Source organism: Rhinolophus sinicus, chromosome 15 (assembly GCF_057876585.1).
Source record: "Rhinolophus sinicus isolate RSI-liver-muscle chromosome 15, RSI-T2T, whole genome shotgun sequence".
In the NCBI taxonomy this organism is placed as follows: domain Eukaryota; kingdom Metazoa; phylum Chordata; class Mammalia; order Chiroptera; family Rhinolophidae; genus Rhinolophus; species Rhinolophus sinicus.
In genome coordinates this window covers 125,961,335-125,967,876 of record NC_142515.1, presented here as the reverse complement: position 1 = coordinate 125,967,876, position 6,542 = coordinate 125,961,335, and positions in this window count along the sequence as shown.

The window sequence follows — 6,542 nt, the reverse complement described above, 5'->3', positions numbered from 1 at the left end:
GAGGCAATATCCATTATGTACACGGTACTGGCAAGTTTGCCCTTTTATAGACTCTCAGCAGAATTGAGTGGTTTAACATCTCCCCTAAAAGACAGGAAGGTCACTGTTTCTGACAGCTTACCCTGGGCCAAGCACAGTGCTAGGCGCGTTATATGCATTATTATTTACAGACGAGTACCTGAGGTTCTTACAAGTTAGGATAAATTACCTACTAAAGGCCACACAGTTTTCAAGGGTCAGGCTGACTTCGAAGCCCCAGCCCCTCCCAGGTGGCCACACTGAACGGAGCCCTAACATGGAAGGCATTCTAAATGAACTCCCCCGTCAACCCAAGTGTGCAGAGAGAACAGGGCTCCTCCACTTTGCAGTTGATACGGTGACTCTTATGAGCCCCCACCCTCTCTCTGGGGAGTAGAGGGGGGGAAGTTACCTAATGTCAAGCCTGGGTTAAACCTCAGTCCAGTCCAGTCGTTTGCGCTGTCTGCACAGGCAGCATTTCATGGCCCCTCACACTATTCTCCCCCTCTCCCACAGAACAGCAGGACCCATGGCCAGGACGGCCAGGCCAGTGGTACCCCCTCTACTCCACAAATGGCGTGCTCCAAATCTGTTCCTTGATACGCTATGGGGGAGAATACAGGACTTTACAAAACCCTTTCTTGTCAATAGCCTGGCTTGCAAGACTATGGACTTGCAGCAAATTTGAATTCAGGAGCTACATTCCTTCCATACCTTCAATCCACCCTCACCCCAAGTAAATGGATTTCTACATCTGTCTGAGCTTAGGATATGTATTTGGAAAGGCAAAAGAGAAAAGCGTACGGATAAACTTCAAACTAGTTTTACCAATCATACAAGCATGGGTGGATGCCGCTAGTATACTAGAACTCCAACTTGGTGAAATTATTTTTCATTTGAAAAATATAAATTTTTGTTATGAATATATCATGCATACTATAGAAATAAACAGTGGCTGCTAAATTGTTGAAGAATCATTTAAGAGTTCTCCCCACCCCCATTTTCTTTATTACAATGTTTAACTATTAAGAATAAATTCACTATATATATATATATATATATATATATATATATATATATATACACATAAAATCATAACAATTTCCCTTGCACTCCACTCCTCCAAGGTAATAGGAGTAATGTTCCCTAGGGGTAGAGTGTATTTTTCCATACCTCCACCCACACTCACACAAACATATATAAACATGCAGATATATGAATAGGGATTTTTGCATCATTATATAATCTATACACATTACTCTGCAAGTTGCTTTTCTCATTTAAGTCATTAAAACCTAATTCTCAAATTGGTTAAAACAAAGTTCCACACAAATAGTATTGTGCACATGGCAAAATTTCATTTGACTTATTAATGAGGAAATCAGCAAAATGACAATATTGATTCAATTTGGATATAAGAAACTTGGACTTATATAAACAGTGAAAAAGGAACACTATAAATAGGACTGGTAGATTAAATATAAAATTGGTCATTGTCCTACAGGGAAATAAAATCATAACCTTTGGGGTTATACAGAAAAAAAAATCAATGCACCTTATTATATTTCTACAGGTTAACCTTTAATTTTCTCAAGATGTAAAATGCCTGGATCCTAATCAATGGTAAGCAATAAGTGAAGCCAAGTCTCTCTTCCTCAAGAGAGAGCTACATGACCCTCAGACTGGCTTGGTAGAAAATGCTATAGCTGAATAGAAAGGTCATGCAATCACAATTTTTGCTTTATTTCCAAGTTTTGGAAAAATTTCCTAATCATAGATCATAGGTATCCCTCTGGATTAATAGATACAACTTTAATTCATTTTTTAATAACTGTGTAATCAATCCATAAATGCTCTACAAATAATACAGCAATTCCCTTATTGCTGCTTTAATATCTTTTAATATGTTCTTTGATATGATGCTTCTATTCCTAAAGTAGAGTCCCTAAAGCAGGGGTGTGAAATCAAAGAAAATCAATATTTTAACTTAATATCAATTGCCACACTTCTTCATGAGTTTCGACAATTTGGGATGTAGCCTCTGAGGCATTTTGTGGCTGTTCATCAGCCTCTAGTTACAGCCTCCATTAGAGCCTAAATGAGAAAACTCAGGGAAGAAGAGATTGGGTCAGGGGCATGTGTCTTTGTAGCTTTCTCCACTTAACTCTACACTTTCTTCAACGCAGAAGTTCAGTTCTCATCCATCTGTCTCCCTAAATACACATCCGTAATTATTGCATGTGTGAGTCTACATTTATTTTGATTACACATTAGTTTGACCTGTAAAACTATAAACTCCTCCAGGCCAGAGTTTTTGGGGTTTTTTTCATATACACTTCCCATATTCAGTGGTCTATTCCTTGAGCTCTTACCAAATACTTGCTGATTGAACATCTGATGAGGCTAGCTCTAGTTTCAGGGCATTGGTTCCAAACTGAAAAAATAAAGCCTCTGCCAGCACAGTGGTAACACCCTGCCTAAATAAACAGAGTGATTTGCAATGCTTTACTCTTATGATTTCTTCTGGTTTTGATTTTTTAACGAGCATACCACTTCAAAAACATTCCTAGTGTGGCTCAGCCCGAATAACTCCAGTAGGAGATGGTAGCCTTTCTCCATGAAAACCAGCCCGACATTAAATCCTTTTGTTCCTGGGTCACAGATCAGATCCAAGATCAACCCAGAGTGATACAGGCCAGAAATATAAGCCAAACACAATGCCCTTCCCTCAAGACATTTTCCTGAGTGTGCTTCCTACTGTTAAAAAGATGAACAGAGGCATGTTAAAAAAAATGTTAAGAGTTTATCTGAGCAAAAATTGATTCAAATTGGGCAGTGCCAAACCAGAAGTGGTTATGAGCTCTCCACCAATAGGAGATGGGGAAGGCTTTTATAGAGAAAAGGTGGAAGCAACGTAAGAAAATTATTGATTGGCTATAGCATCAAGCTCACTTGGCTATTTGTGGTTGGTTGTCCTTAGGTTTCAATTTTGTAACCCTGACACATTTACAGGCTTAGGTTTTGGGTTGTGTATGTAGGCCACATGGCATTAGAGCCAGCTCAGTCTAATAGCCTTCTTGTTTAATTGTGGCTTTCAGAGAAGACCCCTGAATGTCTGAATGAAAGGTTCCAACAGTAGGGTAACTGATTAGTAGCAGTGTTGAATGACTTTTTACAAACTCATCCGATTTTGAAGTACAGGACACGGCCTGTAGGTTACAACAACTTCCTTAACATTTATGAATACTGAATATAAAGCTGAGGAAAATTTATGCTTTGTGTAGTTTATAGACTCTATTTGCAGCGATTAATCTGTCCTGGGCTGGTAAAGAGTAATTCTCTTCATACTTTACTATATGTATGACATTGTCATTCTGCATTAAAGTGGGAATGATCAAGGTTCATTCATGTACGCTATGGCAAGTAGCTCAGTCTTGCTAACTGAAGGAAATTATATATGTATATATATATATATAGATAGAGAGAGAGAGAGAGAGAGAGAGAGAGAGAGAGAGAGAGAGAGAAGAAATAAAGAAGATATATAGAGACCCCAATAGATAAGAGGCCTTGAATACCCAATAAAGATATCCATGTGGGCACTCTCACAGGCCCATCTCTTATTTTTACTTCCTCTACTACTTCTCTCTCCAAACTTACAGAAACTACAAGTCATATTTGTGGTTTCTCCAAGCTATATTTGGCCGATTTTCAGAGTGGGCAACACATACAGGATCCCAATTTAAAATCCTGGGCAGATGAATGCTATGGAGTAGTGGAAGCCATCTTTGCCCTGCCCGTATCCCCTCATACAGGCTTTATCATTTCTGTGCCCTTGGCCTGACCTCCAGCCGCTAGCCTGTTTATCTCTTTGCCTAGGGGCTTTCTCACACATAGAAATGAAGTATGGGGGAATCAATATCCTCTGGAAAAGGTCTTTATCCAATGATGGATAAGAGCTGGTGTATAAATACCCGGTTCCCTTGCCTCTTGTTTGAGATCACTATGAAGTGTACGCTCTACATTGGCTCTAGTGGACGAAGCTCTAGTTTTCCAGGGTGGCAACTTGCCCTTATTGGCTGTCTTCACTTCCTTATTTTACATCCTACCTTCCTTAGTGGTGTTTACTGGAAGTACCTCCCAAATAAACTACTTGCACTCAGATCTTTGTTTCAGGGACTGTTGCTCGGTTAACTCAAATCAAGAGATATGGTAATAATAATAATCAACATATGCCATGTGAGAGACACTGTTCTAAAAGCTCCTTATATATTAAACCACTTAAATATCACATAACTGGATAAGGTAGATACTATCATCTTTATCCCCAATGTACAGGGGGAACTGGAGCACATGAAGTTAAATCCATATTATTAAATCCAGCCCACATGGCTCCAGAGCCTCGGCACATACCTATGCTGTGCTATGCTGCTCACTGCCCCAAATGGGCTGTTCAGAAATAAATGAACAAAAAGGAAAAAGAAATAAAATCAGAAATCCAAAAGTCAAAATAATCTATTCATAAATAATAAGGGTATGACAGAGGAAGAACCAGCAGACTTGAGTACTTATTGAATAAGGAGTAAGGAAGAGAGAGGAGCAAAAATTAATGCAATCCAACAGACAACAAGTGTTGGTGAGGATGTGGAAAAGAGAACCCTCATGCTCTATTGGTGGGATTGCAGGTTGGTGCAGCCACTATGGAAAACAATATGGAGGTTCCTCAAAAAAATAAAAATAGAACTACCTTCTGACTGAGCAATTCCACTCCTAGGTATTTATCCAAAGAAATCCAAAACACTAATTTGAAAAGATATGTATACCTTTATATTTGAAAAGATATATCTATACCTATTTACAATAGCCAAGATATAGAATCAGCCAAAATACTGATATATCTTATGGGTATATATGCATACATTTTAAGAGATAGTAGTTCGCCATAATCGGAAGTGTCTGGACGCTGATGGTAACCACTTTGAGCACCTCTGTAATTGCAGAAGTCAAACGTGACTTGTATTCATCTTTGTTATGGGTATATATTGAATATTACAATTTTAATTTTCTTTTTCTTTCTTAAAATGTGTATGCATTTGTTTGGCACCCTCTGTATGCATACACACACACACACACACACACACACACACAAATATGCACAGCTGATTTTTGACAAAGTTTCATAATTAATTCTGTGAAGGAAAGACAGCCTTTTAAACAAATGGTGCTGAAGCAATGTCCAATGTCCATTCATAGGCAAAAAAGTGAACTTAGAACCTCATACCTTACACAAAAATTATCTCAAAATGGATCACACACGAGTAAAACCTAAAACTATAAAACTCTGGAAAATAAAAACAAAGAAGAAAATCTTTGATGATTTTCTAGGGTGAGGCAAAGAGTTTTTAGACTTGACACCAAAAGTACAATCCATAAAAGGACAAACTGATAAATTGAGCTTCATCAAAAGTAAAAACTTTTGCTGTGCAAAAAGACTATGTGAAGAGAGGATAAAAGGATAAGTTACAGGCTGGGAGAAAATATTTGCAAACCATGTATCTGACAAAGGACTAGTATATAGACTATATTAAGAACTCTCAAACTTTCATGATATATTTTTTAAAATCCAATTAGAAAATGGGCAAAAGACATGAAAATACACTTCACTGACGAGGATATGCAGATGGATACTAAGCACATGAAAAGATGTTCAACATTCATTAGCCACTAGGAAAATGCAAATTAAAACCACAATAAGATAGTACTACACATTTATCAGAACGGCAAAAATAGAAAATAGCGACAACACTAAATGCTGACAAGGATTCAGAGAAACTGGATCACTCCTGCATTGCTGGGGGCAACGTAAAATAGTACAGACACACTGGAAGACAGTTTTGCCATTTCTTGTAAAATCAGACATACAACTACTATACGACACAGCAATTGCACTCTTGGTCATTTGTCACAGAGAAATGAAAACTTAAAGAAAACTTCACAGAGAAATGTGTAAAGGATATTTATAGCAGCTTTGTTCATAACAGCCAAACACTGAAAACCACCCAGATGTCTTTGAAGGGATGACTGTTTAAAAATTCATACGTGGACTACTACTCAGCGATCAAAAGGAATGAACTAGTATGTAATAAGTACAATAGAAGACTGTCCAGGGAATTATGCTGGGTAAAAAAGCTAATCCCCAAATATTACATGGTATACGATCCAATTTATATTGACATTCTTGAAATGACAAAACTTTAGAAATGAACAGATTTGTGGTTGCCAAGGGTTAGGAATGGGGGGGAAGACGTTTTACAAGGATCACACAAGAGATCCTTATGGTGATGGAACTATTAATATTTTTTTATCTTCCTTTTATCTCTGGTATGGATACACACACCTACACATGATAATAAATTGCAGAGGACTAAACACACACACAAAGCATAAGTAAATCTGAATAAGATCACTGGATAAAGGACACATATCACCTCTCTGTATCATTTTTTACACCTGCCTCAGAACCTACA